Source organism: Oryctolagus cuniculus, chromosome 9 (genome assembly GCF_964237555.1).
Source record: "Oryctolagus cuniculus chromosome 9, mOryCun1.1, whole genome shotgun sequence".
Lineage (NCBI taxonomy): Eukaryota > Metazoa > Chordata > Mammalia > Lagomorpha > Leporidae > Oryctolagus > Oryctolagus cuniculus.
The window spans coordinates 62,833,702-62,851,879 of record NC_091440.1 but is presented as its reverse complement, the minus strand read 5'-3'; the positions used below and the strand labels follow the sequence as shown (position 1 = coordinate 62,851,879).

At 44.6% G+C, this 18,178-nt stretch overlaps 1 protein-coding gene and 1 pseudogene across 3 annotated transcripts in view; both read left to right on the top strand.

Annotated features, from left to right (window-relative positions):
* ENOX1 (ecto-NOX disulfide-thiol exchanger 1) overlaps positions 1–18,178 on the top strand; it is a 603,118-nt gene that overhangs the window by 118,870 nt on the left and 466,070 nt on the right. Inside the window, exon 3 of one of the 3 annotated variants that reach the window (XM_051850652.2) lies at positions 14,003–14,062. The exons of the other annotated variants lie outside the window; for them this stretch is intronic. The gene's annotated coding sequence lies outside the window, so the exon portion shown is untranslated. The remainder of the gene's footprint in view (positions 1–14,002; positions 14,063–18,178) is intronic. 3 annotated transcript variants of the gene reach the window in all.
* On the top strand, positions 378–14,063 carry LOC127492121 (histone deacetylase 1 pseudogene; annotated as a pseudogene).

The window sequence follows — 18,178 nt, the reverse complement described above, 5'->3', positions numbered from 1 at the left end:
CTGTGTTTCCCCTCATCCCCTGCCGATTGCTCGTCTTCTTATGCCATCGCCGTAGTTCTGCCATGGAGTTGGACTCGTACAGTAGACAGGCTTCTCACATGAGCTGCTTTCACTTAGTGATAGGAATTCAGGGCATTTCTGTGTCTTTTTATGACCTCCAGGATTTTGCTGCAGCTTTCTGCTGTGCTTGGCTTTAAATTTCCACCCTGTTTAACTGGCCTTCCGTATCCCATTGCCTGCTGTGTTTTCTTCCTGACACTCAGTGGTGCCCTCTGGCATTTTCTTTTTGTTCACTGCCTGTGTCTCTCACTAGATATAAAGCTCAGTGGGAATGGTGTGGTGGTGGTGGTGGTGGTGGTGGTGGAGTGGTAGGGGTCTTGTCTGCCTCATTACTGGCTGCCTCTCCAGTACCTAGCACAATTTCTGCGATATAGTAGGTATTCAGTGAATGTTAAAAACATAGAATGCATGCCAGGCTTGACTGTTAATGTTCTCTAACATTCCTTTTCTCTCTTACTTGGCTTTCAAGGTGACAAACTCTCATTCACTGTGCCCCAGACTCTGTGCAAGGAGAGATGGGACTCGTGTCGAGTCATGGAGTCTGGGGATTATTTCTTGTTCACCTTTGCCTTCGGAAGCTCTGCTGGTTGTCTGCGGAATTGAACGCGTCTCCGTGCGAATGGCAGTTTGGTAGCCTCAGTGGGCATCAGTCACATTGCAAGACAGAACGGAGGCAGGAGGAAATGATTAAGGGAAAATAGCAGAAAAGTGTGATTTAACATTTATGGAGTCACACATTGTACTCAAAGCTGTGTATAGCATAAAAAGCAAATTAGGCGACAAGGCAGATATAAAATGAGTGAACACACACAAGCACACAAATGCCGCAGAGAGGAGGGTGTTTCTTCAGATGCCTTCTCTCATGTACCAGACGGCACCCTTCTCCAAAAATATAGACTAGTTCAGGAGAGAAATCAGCCAGTGTTTGCGGCCCCCTTATCCCCTCTGAGACACAGGAAGACCTGCCATTTCATTACTGGCTTTTAGAGAAACTTTCTGTAAGGCTAACAGACTTTCTAGGGAGGCCAAACCTAGTGAAGCTGAGTTAATGTTCTCATTAAAATGTTAAAGAGGCTTTATTCATGAACGACTGGAGCTGTAATTGCTTTATCCTTGTAAACTATGAAAATATGTGGTGATCTTTCACAGAGGCATTGGCCCAGTCCCCTGTGTCAGGAAGACCTGTTTAATGCAGGTTTTGTGGATCCTTTGGATTATATCTAAACAAAGATTTACAGAGTTCCAGAGAGGGGGAGGTGCACTCGCGCGCACACACACACACACACACACACACACATCTTTCATCTGCTGGTTCACTCCGCACATGGCCACAGCGACTGAGGCTAGGCCAGGCCAAAGTCAGGAGTTTCATCCAGGTCTCCCACATGGGTGCAGGGGCCCAAGTACTTAGGCCACCTTCTGCTGCTTTCCCAGGTGCATTAGCAGGGAGCTGAATTGGACGTGGAGCCGCTGAGGAGAAAGATGGACAGACACACTGCCAGGAGGGACAGGAGCAGAGCAGGATGGCAGAGCCTCAGGGTAGCAGGAGGAAAGTGTTGCTATGACGACGGCGATGTTGGAAATTACTACCATGGACAAGGCCATCCAATGAGGCCTCGCCAAATCGGCATGACTCAATTTGCTGCACAACTACAGTCTCTACCAGAAAACAGATATCTGACTCCCGAAGCCAGTGCTGAGGAGACGACCAAGGAGCACAGACATGACTAGTGCATTCTTGAGCTCCATTTGTCTAGCCTGCAGATGCAACACTTCAGCGTGGGTGAGGACTGTCCAGCATTTGATGGCACGTTTGGGTTCTATCAGTTGTCCACTGGGGGCTCTATCGCAGGTGCCGTGAGGCTTAGTGAGCACTAGACGGACATGGCTGTGAATTGCACTGGGGGCTTGCACCATGCAGCAAAGAAGTCCAGGGCACCTGGCTTCTGTTAGGTCAGTGATGGTGTCTTAGCCACCCCGGAACTACTGAAGTATCACCAGAGGGTGCTGTATACTGATGTTGCTGTTCACCACAGCAATGGTGTGGCGGAGGAGAGGGGGCTTCTATACCACAGACCAGGTCATGACTGTGTCCTTCCATAAATACAGAGAGCACCTCTCAGGAACCAGGCCTATGGGGTGTCGGGGTTGGCAAAGGCGAGGATTATGCCGTGAACCACCTGCTCTGAGACTGGGTTGACTACGAGTCCTGTGAAGCCATTTCTCAAGCCAATCACGTCTAAAGTAGTGGAGATGTCGCAGCTTAGCACAGCAGTCTTAACAGTGTGGCTCAGGTGTCCTGCCTGGGGATCCGCTACGTTGCTTCAGTCTGACCATCAAAAGGCATTGCCACATGTGTGGAATTTGTCACCAGCTTCAACCTGAACCCATGCCGATGCTGGGGAGAGGTGGTTCTACCCTTCATAATGTCCCCTGGTGCTGGACAGACGAGACGGCTGTGGCCCTAGACACAGAGATCCTGCATGAGCTTCCAAACAGTGACTACTCCCGATCGTTTGGACCAGGTTTTAACTTTACATCAGTCCTATCAACATGGCTGACAGGCACCTGGACAAGATCCAACAGCCGCTGTCTGGGAGCCTGGGCTTGCTGCCCTGGGCCCCTGGGGTCCAAACACAGGACATCCCTGAGGATGCTGTCCCAGGGGAAAGCGGCGAGTAAGAGGAAGACAGCCCTGACAAGTGCGGCTCCATCTGATCGTCTGACAAACGGATGGCCTATGAGGAGGCGTTTTCCCGTTCTGAGGAGGAGGGAGACGGTGGGTGCAAGAATCCTTCCAGCCTCAAGAAAGCCAAGAGAGTCAGAACAGAAGATGCAAAAGAGAAAGATCCCCAGGAAAAAAAAGAAGTCACAGAAGAGGAGAAAACCAAGGAAGGCAGAAGGCTCAAAGAGGAGGTCGAGGTGGCCCGAGCGGACTGGCCCGCTTTCCTGCCTTCACCCTGAGCTCAGGCCCTCAGATTTTTGTTTTCTATCTCTGTGTATTTATATAAAATGTTTTAAATATAGATCCCCAGACAGGAACCAGGGCCCTGAGGCCAGGGTAGCCGAGCTGGGTACTCTTATAGCAGCTGCTTCCCAGTTCCTTTTTTTTTTTTTTAAAGATTTATTTATTTATTTGAAAGAGTTACACAGAGAGAGGAGAGGCAGAGAGAGGTCTTCCATCTGCTGGTTCAGTCCTCAATTGGCCGCAACAGCCAGAGCTGCACTGATCTGAAGCCAGGAGCCAGGAGCCTCCTCCAGGTCCCACATGCAGGTGCAGGGGCCCAAGGACTTGGGCCATCTTCTACTGCCTTCCCAGGCCACAGCAGAGAGCTGGATCAGAAGTGGAACAGCCGGATCTCAAACTGGCACCCACATGGGATGCCGGTGTTTCAGGTCAGGGTGTTAACCCTCTGTGCCACAGAGCTGCCCCCCCACCAGGGGATGGTTTTCTGTAGCCACGTCATCCTGAAATGCCAAGGTGTCTGCTCAGTAGGTATGGAAAGGTGCCCCCTAATGAGCATTCTAGGAGGGTGGGAGAGCTGGGTCCTCAGGGACTTCCTGTCCTTTTCAGGATCCTGTGGTGACGTTAGCCAATGTTAGGTTGGTTCTGTTCTCATCGTACCTTCTCCCTGGCCCAGGTGAGCCAAGAAACTCCTGTTGCCTGCTCTCCATCTTTCCACAATTCTGCAGGCAGAGCTTAGAACTGTAGCTTCCTTTTTAAGATGCTATTTTCATTTTTGTGAGTCTCTCTGTAATAAAATGGTACCTTTCTATACCTTAAAACAAAATCAGAAAAAAGTGGAGCAGTTGATACTCGAACCAGGACCCATATGGGATGCCGGCATTGCAGGTGGCGGCTTCACCTGCTATACCACGATGTTGGCCCCTGGATTGTATCTTTTAGGGATCGGGTGAAAGTGGTGATTAGGATTTCTCCTTCATCAGTCTGGTTAGGTCCTGTAGATCTTTTTAGGTAAGCATTGTTTGATTTAAGATGCTTCTCCACTTAACAATGGGGAAACATCCTGATAAACTCATCGGAGGTGAAAATATCGTTAGGTTTAAAACGCACTTAATACACCTGACCTGGGGAACCTCACAGTCCCGCGGCAGCATGCCACAGAGTAGGGCTGCTTCCCCTCGTGGTCGCGAGCCTAACCGGCAGCTTCTGCTGCTGCACACGCAGCATCACCAGCGAGCAGACCCCATATCCCACGCCTGGGCAGAGATCCAAATTCAGAATCTGAGGTGCAGTTTCTACTGAATGCGTGTTGCCTTTGCACCATTGTAAAGTTGGAAACTCCAAAGTCAGACTAACCTGAGTCGGAGGCCATCTGTTAGGTCTGAGTGCTAATTTGGAAATCGCATGAGAAAAGAACCTGATATATACGTAACACTCAAATGTGGTGCAAGGAAGCATTTTTTTTTTAATCTTCCCATCAGCCATAATTTATTCAGATGAGAATAGAAGAAGTCCAGAGACACTGAAGTGCTGGTGAGACTGCACAGGGAATTGATCTGGAAAAGCGATGGCGCATGAATTGCACAGGGGAACAGCACCCAATCACCTTTGGAAGATGACAGACATGGTCCCCACCCGAGCCACCATTTCCCAATGTCCCAGTGCAAAAGCTTAGCTGTGGGACTGCAGGTGGGGTATGCAAATGGAAAATACAATTGCTTGTTTTCTTCCTGAAAATGACTTGTAGTGAGGTTTAGATAAGACCAAAAACATGGACTTGTAATTTTATATAACGAGGACAGCTTATTGTTGGAGACCTCAGAATGAAACGTAGATGGAGAAAGCTTCAAACACTACCACCTTTTCTCTAATTATGATTAGAAAAGCCTGTTTGTTGAGTGATAACAAATTTAGGCCTCATGGTGTTAGCACATAGTAATGTAAGTTATGTAAGTCGTACCTAGGGATTGCTCTAAAACAGCGTAGAGGGGGAAAACTATGTTTTCCTCTTTCATCCTGGGTTCCTAACTGAGGCCCCTCTAACAAAGAGAGATTAGTAAGAGAAAAATCATACAAATTTACTTCATATAAGTTTTACATAACAAGGGAGCCTGCATAAGGAAATAAAACTGAAGGTATATTTTTATGCAGGGTGATGAGGAAGTGGGTGTTGGCGGAAGTGGGTGTGGTGTGAGCTCCTGGTAAGGAACAGGGAGAAGTTGGCCGAGGCCTGTTTGATTCCTCTTGGTGTCCCTGGGCTCTGGCTTCCCTTCTTCACATCTAGGGAAGACACCTCTTATGTGAAAGGCATATTGTCTGCCTCATGGATAGATCAAAAAATTTTCCTAATTTTTATGAACCTGTTGTAGGAGAGAAAGATATAGGAAGGTAAGACTGACCTTTCTACTTTTGCTCTTTTCCTGAATGTCAAGGGTCCATATTTTGGGGTACTGTGTTCTGAACCTTGTCAGTAGTGACTTTTTTTTTCTTTTCCACTGATGGGTGTTAGATACTTTACCATGAATCAAATATCAGTTGAAATACATACATCCTCAAGCTGTCAGAGTTTTTCTTCAAAGTATTAACTACTTTTCAGGGATGAGTGCCAGGCATTTATTGAAACTGGTTCAAGTGTGAGGGAGCAGTTGAGTTGAAAGTTAACAGAGGAGGCTCTGTCTGTGTGACAGGTTGGGTGGGTTTCTAAAGAGTTAGCTTGCTTTCTCCCTCCCTTCCTCCCCTTCCTCCCCTTCTTCCCCTTCCTCCCTTCCCTTCCCTTCCCTTCCCAAGTCACAGTCACAGAGGGAAAGGGACAGAGAGATCTTCCATCCACTGGTTCACTCCCAAGCCTGGGCCAGGAACTCTGTCCAGGTCTTCCACAGGGGTGGCAGGGGCTCAAACACTTGGGGGAGGGCATCTTTCACTGCTTTTCCCAGGCCATTAGCAGAGATCTGGATTGGAAGTGGAGCATCAGGGACTTGAACTGGTGCCCATATGGGATGCTCACATCACATGCCATGGCCTTACCTGCTGCACCCACCACAACACCGGCTGCAAAGAATTCTCTTTCGTGGGGCCAGCACTGGGGTACGTTGGGTTAACTCACTTCCAATACGGGCATTGGTCCAGGTCCCAGATACTCCACTTCCAAACCAGTTCCCTACAAATGCATCTGGAAAAGCAGGGGAAGATGACCCAAAGTATTTTAGTACCTGCAACCATGTGGGAGACCTAGATGGAGCTTCTGACTCCTGGTTTCTGCCTGGCCCAGCCCCAGCTGTTGCAGCCATTTGGAGAATGAACCAGTGGATGATCTCTCCACCCGCCCCCACTCTCTCTTTCACTCTCTTTCAAATAAATAAAGAAATCTTTTTTTTCAACTTTTATTTAATAAATAAAAATTTCCAAAATATAACTTTTGGATTATAGTGGCTTTTTCCCTCCCATAACCTTCCTCCCACCCACAACCATCCCATCTCCCACTCCCTCTCCCATCCCATTCTTCATCAAGATTCATTTTCAATTATCTTTATATACAGAAGATCAACTTAGTATATACTAAGTAAAGATTTCAACAGACTGCACTCACACAGACACACAAAGTATAGAGTACTGTTTGAGTAGCAGTTTTACTGTTAATTCACGTAGTACAACACATTAAGGACAGAGATCCTACATGGGGAGTAAGTGCACAGTGACTCCTGTTGTTGATTTAACAATTGATACTCTCATTTATGACGTCAGTAATCACCCAAGGCTCTTGTCATGAGCTGCCAAGGCTATGGAAGCCTCTTGAGTCCACAAATTCTGACCTTATTTAGACAAGGCCATAATCAAAGTGGAAGTTCTCTCCTCCCTTCAGAGAAAGGTACCTCCTTCTTTGATGGCCCGTTTTTTTCCACTGGAATCTCACTCACAGAGATCTTTCAATTAGATCATATTTTTTATTTTTTATTTTATTTTATTTTATTTTTTTTGCCACAGTGAGTGTCTTGCCTTTCCATGCCTGTGAAACTCTCATGGGCTTTTTAGCCAGATGTGAATGCCTTAAGGTCTGATTCTGAGGCCAGAGTGCTGTTTAGGACATCTGCCATTCTATGAGTCTGCTGTGTATCCTGCTTCCCATGTTGGAACGTCCTCTCCCTTTTAATTCTATCAGTATTAGCAGACACTAGTCTTGTTTATGTGATCCCTTTGACTCTTAGTCCTATCATTATGATAAATTATGAACTGAAACTGATCACTTTGACTAATAAGATGACATTGGTACATGCCACCTTGATGGGATTGAATTGGAATCCCCTGGCATGTTTCAAGCTCTACTATTATTAGGAGTAAGTCCAAGTGAGCATGTGCTGAACTGTACATCTCCTCCCTCTCTTATTCCCACTCTTATATTTAACAGGGGTCACTTTTCAGTTTAATTTAAATGCTTAAGAATAATTGTGTGTTAATTAAAGAGTTCAACCAATGATATTAAGTAGAACAAAAAAAATGCTAAAAGGAATAAAGTATTAAGTTGTTCCTTGACAGTCAGGACAAGGGTTGATCAAGTCACTGTTTCTCATAGTGTCCATTTCACTTCAACAGGTTTCCTTTTAAGTGCTCAGTTAGTTGTCACCGATCAGGGAGAACATATGATGTTTGTCCCTTTGGGACTGGCTTATTTCACTCAGCATGATGTTTTCCAAATTCCTCCATTTTGTTGCAAATGACTGGATTTCATTTTTTTTACTGCTGTATTGTATTCTATAGAATACATATCCCATAATTTCTTTATCCAGTCTTCTGTTGATAGGCATTTAGGTTGATTCCATGTCTTAGCTAGCTATCGTGAATTGAGCTGCAATAAACATTGAGGTGCAGATAGCTCTTTTATTTGCCAATTTATTTTCCTTTGGGTAAATTCCAAGGAGTGGGATGACTGCGTCATGTGGTAGGGCTATATTCAGGTTTCTGAGGAATCTCCAGACTGACTTCCATAGTGGCTTTACCAGTTTGCATTCCCAACAACAGTGGGTTGGTGTCCCTTGTCCCCCACATCCTTGCCAGCATCTGTTATTCGTAGATTTCTGTATGTGAGCCATTCTAACCAGGTTTAAATGAAACCTCATTGTGGTTTGGTTTGTATTTCCCTGATTGCTAATGCTCCTGAACATTTTTTCATGTGTCTCTTGACCATTTGGATTTTCTTTTATAAAAAATATCTGTTGAGGTCCTTGGCCTATCTCTTAAGTGGGTTGTTTGTTTTGTTGTTGTGGAGTTTCTTGATCTTTTTGTAGATTCTGGTTATTAAACCTTTACCGGTTGCATAATTTGCGAATTTTTTCCCAATTCTGTTGGTTGCCTCTTCACTTTCCTGTCTATTTCTTTTGAAGTACAGAAACTTCTCAGTTTGAAGTAATCCCAATTGTTAATTTTGGCTTTGACTGCCTATGCCTCTGGGGTCTTTTCCAAGAAGTCTTTGCCTGTGCCTATATCTTGCGGGGTTTCTCCAATGTTCTCTAAAAATTGATGGTGTTGGGTCGTAGATTTAGCTCTTTAATCCATGTTGAGTGGATTTTTGTGTAAGGTGTAAGGTAGGGGTCTTGTTTCATGCTTCTGCATGTAGAAATCCAGGTTTCCCAGCACCATTAGTTGAATAGACTGTCCTTGCTTCAAGAATTGGTTTTTGATCCTTGATCAAATATAAGTTGGCTATAGATATTTGGATTGATTTCCAGTGTTTCTATTCTGTTCCATCGGTCTATCCATCTGTTTCTGTACCAGTACCATGCTGTTTTGATTATAACTGCCCTATAGTATGTCTTGAAATCTGGTTTTGTGATGCCTCCAGCTTTGTTTTTGTTGTACAAGATTGCTTTAGCTATTCGAGGTCTCTTGTGCCTCCATATGAATTTCAGCATCATTTTTTCCAGATCTGAGAAGAATGTCTTTGGTATTTTGATTGGTATCACATTGAATCTATAAATTGCTTTTGGGAGAATGGACATTTTGATTATATTGATTTTTCCAATCCATGAGCCTGGAAATTTTTCCATTTTTGGTATCCTCTTCTATTTCTTTAAGATTTTGTAATTCCTGGCCGGCGCCGTGGCTCATTAGGCTAATCCGCTGCCTGTGGCACCGACAACCCGGCTTCTAGTCCCGGTTGGGGTGCTGGATTCTGTCCCGGTTGCTACTCTTCCAGTCCAGCTCTCTGCTGTGGTCCGGGAGTGCAGTGGAGGATGGCCCAGGTCCTTGGGCCCTGCACCCGCATGGGAGACCAGGAGAAGCACCTGATTCCTGGCTTCGGATCGGCGCAGTGCTCCGGCAGCAACGCGCTAGCCATAGCGGCCACTTGGGGGGTGAACCAACGGCAAAAGGAAGACCTTTCCCTCTGTCTTTCTCTCACTAACTCTGCCTCCCCCCGCCCCCCAAAAAAAAGATTTTTGTAATTCTCATCGTAGAGATCTTTGACATCCTTGGTTAAGTTTATTCCAAGGTATTTGTAGCTATTTTGAGTGGGATTGATCTTAGAAATTCTTTCTCAGCCATGGCATTGTCTGTGCTTTTTTTTTTTAAAGTTCTCTTCTGGAGGAGTGATGATCCCCTTCCAATCATATTAATGGCATTAATGTTAAAGAGAACCATTCATATTTTTTGAGCTTAAAGAGAATTCCAATTTCTAGAACACCTTTGATCATATATTATGAGGTATACTTTTTACATAACTAAGAGATTCAGAGAAAAATTTAACAAATTTCCATCTCTGGCTCTTTCACTAAACTCTTGATTTATTGAAATGGAAGGAATTTGCTGACCCTGTTTTTGCTGTCCTGCTCCTTGAATTCAGTGGTGAATCCATACAGGTAGGGCTTCTTAGGGTTCTATTCAGATGCAGCCCAACTTGTCTTGACCCCTCTTTCCCTGGATCCAGACCCCTTGTACCTGATCAGTTGAGTGAATCCATTCTGGAACTTTCTTCCTACTCACCTAGGAAATCTTGGTGGGCTACAAGTTCCTCACTTGCTTGTAGAACCCAGTAACCTTCAAAGACATAGAATGGTGTGATGAGACTTTTTGTAATAACATGGTATATATGCAATATTATAGGACTATAATATAATATAATATAATATAATATAATATAATATAAATGGAGGGATTAACTAATTTATCTTAGGCACGCTATAGTTTTTGAGCTGTTGTCTGCTCTTTAGAGTTTTCTATTTTGTCATTTTTCGCATCTGACTGCTGAGTGTCTCTGCCCAAAGCAGTCCCTCTTCCTGTTCTAGTTCTTGGAGGCAAGTTGTATCCAAGATGCTACATTGACCTTATGATTAGGTGACAGTGCCAAAAACCCAGGGGGCATTTTCAAAGTATACACTGTGTGATAATATTTTCATAGGATTATCTAACTGTGTTACTTTGTTGTGTTTTAAGCTTTCTATTAGTTGGTTAGTTATTGTTTCATTTATTCATTCACTCATCAGCTGCTATGGGAGCACATGTAAGTGCTATATTGCAGTAGCTGGACTATACCTGGTGATTAGGATGAAAAGGTAGGCAAAACAGATGTGTCTTCTGAGTTTTGCTGATAATTCACAGGTTGAAAATAAAGAGACTGAAATACCTAAAGAAAACCAATTTGCTTTTCTCGAATTCAAAGACTATGTGTGAGATTGGCATATCCCAGCCTACACAGTAGAGTTCTCCATAAGTGTATTTCATGTGGGAAGTGGCACCAGACATTTCCTGTGTTACAATAATCTTCCTGTATTTATTGAGCTATAGCTTGTGAGGCTTCCTGATGGGGCTTTAGATGAGGCTTTTTGTGGGCTGCCTCGTGTCTGTGTCAAGGAGCACCCTGTGACCTCCTGCTCTGACGCTCATCTGGCTTGTCCTGGTAGTGCAGCCTGTTTCAGTCATCCCAGGGGAGGCTCAGGGGAGCCACACAAAGCAGGGAAGACAAACAAAAGGGTTGGTTTCATGGTGGGCTGGAAAATGTACTTAGGGAAAACCCAGCGTGGAGTACAGCTCTTTGCCTGGTATATTTTACATCCTTAGAGCCTTTCAGCACAGCAGCTGAATATTGGAATATTCCAGAATTGTTCTACATTGTTTTGAAATGCTGGGCTAGGAGACTACACTTTTTAAAAACTGTTTCTCTGCCCCTGCTCTCAACTGCAGCTCTGGAAGCAGGTTAGAAGGATCTGAGAACTTCTAGGTATTACAAGGGGATAGTAGAAAAATCCAGCAATTTTCCTACCATGCTAAGCTCTGTGCTCAGGAGGACTGGCTGCTTACTGATAACAGAGATTCAAGGCTGGGAAAGGAAAGAGTGCATAGGAGAGGGGAATAAAAATGAGGGGTTGTTAGTGAAGAGAAGGGAAAGGAGACCAAGGAAAAAGGGCATGGTGGTGCTTGTGTGTCCTGCCTTATATGCTCTCACAAAAAGGAGCATGGGAAAAAGCAGGCAGAGCCAAAGGGGAATGAGGAGAGGTGACGAGATACAGGAGAGCACTTGGAGGTAGTACGCGAGAAGGAAATGAGTCCAATAAATCCAAAAACAGGTGAGAGGGAAGGAGACTGGATAAGAACTATTTAAATGCAGGAAGATGAGATGGTCCTGGGGAGGGAATGCCTGCTTTGGTCACACTGAGAGCCTTCAATTGCTCCCAGTGGTGCATCCCCCAAATAGCCAGTGTCTCTTGCCCAAGACATTTTCCTGACTTTGTATTAACTTTAATGCGATTCTCTTTATGGTCCCTGTATTGCTGGTTGCAGTTTCATTGACACTCGGTGTGATCAAATAGCAAACGTGAAGGCACAGCTCTGTTATCCCTGGCCCCTTGCAGTGTGCAGCCGACTTCTGAGTCAGGGCTCCTCGCGTTTGATGTTTGCCATTCCTCCTTATGTATAGCTAGGAAGGTTGAAAAGGAAGAAAACGTTCCTAAGGGCTGCCACATTTACAGCTCATGCATCCACACAGTCAGAGTAGCCGGAGAAACACTACAGAATCTCGATTTAGTATTTTTTCCCAAGTAAGGTGGTTGACTCTTGTATTGCTGGCCTGGTTCCTTGTCCTAACCCAGCACCATACTTGCTGCACCTGTTGGTAATCTTCTTGAAAGATCTTTCCTTATCTTTTTTAGAGTACTCAGTTCAGGATGCTTCCCGATATTGCAGATCTGAGTCAGGGGCTTCTAAGTGTCCACCAGGGCACTCTGCAACCTTGGCTTCCTATGCTGATCCTTCTCCATTGCAGCTACCATGCCATGCCATGGTTTTTGTCCTTGTACTTTGAGCTGTCTGTACAAAGTTGGTTATGATTGAGCACCATTTGAGGAAATGGATCAAAGTCTATAATGCTGGTCTATAAAGAGTGTAAAATAAATTCTAGATTGGGTTATGTTTTTAGATACCAGTTAACAATTACTCTTAAGTGTGCCAGCAAGGAGAAGGACTAAATACCAGTAGGGATTTTTGTAGAGTCTAGTAGGATAATATGTCCTATACTCATGCAACCACAGGTTAAGCATCCCAAATGTGGAAGTCTAAAATAGAAAGTTTTTGAACACCAACAGGACACTGGCAAACTTTTGGATTTCAGGTTTTTGGGTAGGGATGCTCAGGCAGTTAAGTCTATGCAGATGTTTCAAAATCCTAAAATCTCTAAGGTCTAAAACCCTTCAGATCCTGAGCATTTCAGCATTTCTGCAGCTTACATAATAGAGGAACTGTGATTCTGTTAACTTCTAGATACCAGAGGCTGATCTTGAGGTTTCAGACAACCTATTTTGTGTAACACTGGTAACCACAGGCCTGATGCATAAGGCAGTCCTCAGATTTCAATGTATATAGGACTCATCTGAGGAGCTTGTTAAAATCCAAATTATATTGCTGGTGTCTGATGGGTTCTGAGCTTCTCTTCAAGTTACCTTGTGAGGCTGGTGTTGCTACCCATGGACCACACTCTGAGTGAACAACACTTAAAATACTTTCTAGAAAATAAAGCTGGGGTTTATTCTACAAAAATGTGTAGTTGCATTTCATAGTTTGCACAACAGATTTTCTTTCTTTCTTTCTTTTTTAAAGATTTATATACTGGGGCCGGTGCTGTGGCATAGCGTGTAAAGCCTCTGCCTGCAGTGCGTGCATCCCATAGGGGTGCCGGTGTGGGTCCCAGCTGCTGTACTTCCCATCCAGCTCTCTGCTATGGCCTGAGAAAGCAGCAGAAGATGGCCCAAGTCATTGGGCTCATGCACCCACATGGGAAACCCAATAGAAGCCCCTGGCTCCTGGCTTCAGATCGACTCAGCTCTGGCTGTTGAGGCCAACTGGGGAGTGAACCAGCAGATGGAAGATCTCTCTCTTTCTGCCTCTCCTTCTCTTTCCATGTAACTTTTTCAAATAGATAAAACTCTTTCAAATAAGTAAATACATCTTATTTGTACTTACTTACTACAGAGAGGCTGAGGTATAGAGTTTTTTTTTTAAGATTTTCTTAAAGAAAACTGGTGTTCTTATTTCCAGTTAGAAAGTTACAAGAGTTTCTTGCCCTTAAAAACACTGCATCTGGTACTGATCAGCTCCCCAAACTGCTTTAGAATGAGCCTGTGTGTTGTCCTGCCCTTTGCTGACACCCAGCTTTACTTGTTTAGCTATTCTCAGGTTTGGAAGGCCCTGGCCCTGGCGTTGGCCCGGGTATGGCTTCATTAGCAGCAAGGACTACTTTTAAAGCAGAAATACTCTTTGGAAGATTGGCAGCTCAAAGGCTGTGTTTATGATGAGACCTTCGCATTTATCGATTGTTAGCAGGTTAGCGCTGTGCAAAGACCTTCTCCAGGGGCATCCAGTTGCAATGGCCAGAAATGTAAAGGGCACTGTTCAGCTGAGTTTTGCAAGCGAAACCTGCATCTGCTTACAAATGTTCCGTCTGCTCTCTGAAGGTGATATTTGAAGTTTTTTTCTAACAAGATGGCCTTTATTTTGCAGGTGTTTTGCAGCCAGTGTGAGGAGAGAGAAAGAGAGAGAGAGAACGAATATCACGCTCAGGTAAAGAGATGGTGTGTGCAGCATAAGTGACAAGCAGGACTAATGGCAGGTCATTTGTTATCGCATGGGCCATGACTGAGTTTAATTCTGCCATCCTCTTATGTGTGTCTTAGTTATGTCTGGGTTTCACGGGCCCGTGATCACAGACCTCATTGAACTGTCATGTCTTTGAGGGGCATCTGTGAAGTGCCTGGGCGAGAGCCTCTCTGAGCAATAAGGAGACAGGCCTGGCCCTGCAAGCCTGGTCTAGCCTCTACAGAACTAATGTAGAGGTATTACTGGTTTTCATCTTTGTTACTAGCTCAGAAGGATTTTATCACTTCAACACTTCTGTAAGTAAACAAACACTGAAGACCTTTCATTAGTCTTACCTGTGTCCCCTTATCTGAAGTTGTCCTACATTTCCTTTATATTTTCTTTTAAGATAAATAAATGTCCCACAATTTTGATTTCCCCAAATGGGTCACCAAGATTAATTTTCCATTAACCTCTATTGCTTCTGTTGTTTTTTTTATTTTCTTTCTAATCATCCTCTTGGAGGATTACGCATTCCCCATTGGATCAGCTTTTCATTAGGGTGTAAACCATTTTTTTCTTGGAGGGTCCTTATGGCACTGATGTCGATGGTGGTGATCTGTCACATGGTCCTTAGCCACGGCCCCATCAGCACAGCTGGAGCATCTCCTGGGTGACCCATGCCAGGAGATCTTTGACCATGGCTCTTCTGCTACTGGGCTTGCTTCTGTTGTTACCCAGTCTGGATCCATTTCCTCCAACTGCCTTAACAAAATACTAGAAACTGGCTGGTTTAAAGAACAGAACTTTATCATCTCATAGTTTTGCAGGCCAGAAGTCCAAAACTGAGGTGTCAGCAGGGTTGGTTGTTTCTTGTAAGATTTATAAGGAAGAACCTGTTCCAAGTCTTCCCCCTTCCTTCTGGTTCCTTAGGCATCACTTGGCTGTGCCTTTATTTTTATTTGCAAGTTATTCATTAATTCATTTATATTTGAAAGGCAGAATGAAAGAGGGAGGAGAAACAACAGAGAGAGAGAGAGTTCTTTCACCCTCTGTTTCACTCCCCAAATGTCTGCAACAGCCAGGGATGGGCCAGGCTGAAACCAGGAGCCAGAAACTCTATGGATCCTACTTGGGCAGCTAAAGTACTTGAGCCATTATATTATCATCTGCTGCCCCTAAGGGCACATGCATGTTAGTAGGAAGCTGGATCAGAGGCGCAGGTGGGATTTGAACCCAGGCACTCAGATATGGGACGTGGGCCTCCCAAGTGGCAGCTTAGCAAATTGTGCCTCAGTGGCTGCCCCTCTGTCTTTATGTGTCTTGCCTCTATGATTGACTGGGTTCAGATCCACCATTTTATGGGCACACTAATCAGCTTAGGGCCCACCCTAGTAGCCTCATCATGACTTGGTCATCCATAAGCACTCTATTTCCAAATAGTCTCATTCACATGTATGGAGGAGAGGACTTCAACACCTTCTCAGGGTACACAATTCTACTCATATCACTAAGCAAAAGGGGACTTTATTCCTCGCAGTGCCTCATAAAATCTATAGCACAGAACCTGCTGCTTAATATTTGTTGAATGAGTGAATGGCAAATGCCATAATGGCCATGGTCAGATTTAACTTGCTGAAGCAAAGTGCGGTGACCAGCAGTGGGCAGGTATTATGCTGAGCCTGTCGTTGGTGAACTCTTTCTTCCAGCATAGTCCCAAGTTAAACAACAGCTCACTTAAATGGGGTGAGCTTTCTTTCTGTGCAAGTAATAGCAAGTGAGGTTTTCACAAAATGTGCCCCCTGTGTGAGCCGGTCCTGCCTTCTCTGCTGGCCTCACTGGTTGAACTGCTAATTTACATGCTGTCTCCATCAGCACATCAAGATATCTTTCCGGCTAATTCAATACCATTTAAATCATACTTAGCTGGGCTGTTCTTTTTTTCCAGCTGCATCACTTTGCACTTATTAAATTTAACGTTCTGTTTCCTAGCTTTAATGTGCAAATGCTACCCTGAAACAGATCTGCCCTGGTGGCTTCTTCTCCCTTCGCTCTGTTTCCCTCGCTCCTCATGAGCGGCCGTTACCTTTGGAGTGTTCAGGCTTGGGTGTTGACATAGTATTAGGACACTGGTTTTCAGGTAGCACCCAAATAACTATTCTTTAGAGATGTTTGTTTGGGGGAATCCTTCTGTCTTGGTGGGTTAGTGCTTTCTGGACCTGTCTGCTGTTACTTCTAGGAAAGGATTACCTTTTCTTAGATTTATTTATTTATTTGAAAGCCAGAGTTACACAGAGAGAGGAGAGGCAGAGACAGAGAGAGGTCTTCCTCCTGCTGGTTCACTCCTCAATTGGTCGCAATGGCCAGAGCTGCACCAATCCAAAGCCAGAAGCCAGGAGTTTCTTCTGTGTCTCCCACATGGGTGCAGGGGCCCAAGGACTTGAGCCACCTTCTACTGCTTTCCCAGGCCATGGCAGAGAGCTGGATGGGAAGTGGAGCAGCTGGGTCCTGAGCTGGCACCCATATGGGAGGCTGGCACTGCAGGCGGTGGCTTTACCCACTATGCACAATGCAAGCCCCAGGACTACCTTTTCAAAACTAAAAGGAAACTTCCTGCTGGGAGGACACAAAAGCCAGGGAAAATTTCTTCCTGTGAATGAGGCTGATTGAGGAGCCCTGTGGCTGCATTTAGCCCTGTGGTTTAGTAGCATGTGGAGCTGCTCTACCTAGGCAGGCCAAGGTATAGACATGGACTCAGGCTCAGGCTCTCCCACAGCCCCTCCCGCTTCAGGAGCTTTCCTGCGGGGGCAGAGGCAGGGGAGGGTGGTGCTGCAGGCCATCCCTTAGTCATGAGATAATAGATCTTACCGATTTAGCGCTGGATTTGTGAGATGACAACAGGCAGTTGAACATGAAAATAAAGATCTACCTTAGCATTTTTTCACACCGACATTAGGCCTAAGGAAATTGGTAAATCAACTGGCAAATATTTATGGCGTGTGTGATGTGTGCAGGCACAGCTCCCCCACGCGCCGTGCATGCGTGTCTAACTTCATCCTGGCGCCTTCCCGTCTTAGGTTTCTTTTCCGTTTTATTCAAGAGCTCAGTCCCCTTGAGTCGAGGCCTTTTCTATAACTCGCCATCCGTGGTCTCCTTATTTGGTTTGTGAGAATATCTGTAGGGCTTCAGTACAATTAAGACAGTTGACTTGCTTTGGTGACACTGATCATATCGCAGTGACAGTGGGACAGCCCGGTCACCTGCAGGTAGAGCCCGGTGAGCAGTTGCATTCCAGTAATTCACCTGTGTGAGACAGCTGGCCGGGGACTCTGCACCGTGCCCTTCTTGGGTTACAACATGGCAGTGAATCTTCTTTTAATAACTCAGTTACTTTAGGTGCACCTGAGACGTGTCTAGTATTAGAAAATAGATCTGAAGTGTCTTAAGTGCTAAAAACTAGCTGTTGTTCCTGGGTCCTCTCTCCACTTCCAGTTTGCGATTTCAGTAATCTTAGGCTTCTGAAAGCTCAGATATCAGGCTTTCATGGAATTGATGATTATATATTTGTATATATTTGCTGCTAAACTCTGCTATTAAAAAGCAGGAAATGATTTTTATATTAACACGATAGCTTTTTTTAGATCTCTGAAATTAAAGTGTATTTATGATGTTATGGAAAGTATTTTAATTAAGCAAATTATACTTTGAATCAAAATCTATCAGTTTTTTTTTTCAGGAAATTTTTGCGGATGAATAATTTAAAATATAAACCTTCCTGCTTGTTTTCTCTAGGTTCTTTAGCTCTCTTGGAGGGTTCCTTCCTTGTTTCAATTTAATTCATGAATTCATGTTACGTGAGCTGTTAATAGAAAAGTGATGAGAATGGAGGTGGTCTCAGAAGCTGGGCAGTGTCCATCTGTTGCTCTCAAGTTTCTGTGATTGGTATCTTTATTTTCCTTTGCCTTTTTTGATTACTATCCTTTTCTGGATACTTCCTTTTTCTTTTGTTTATTTTCTTTAGTTTGACCATTCAGTGTGTTTATTGTTTGTGCACTCCTTCAGCCATGGATTCCTGGATCCTGGCACATGCCAGGAATCACT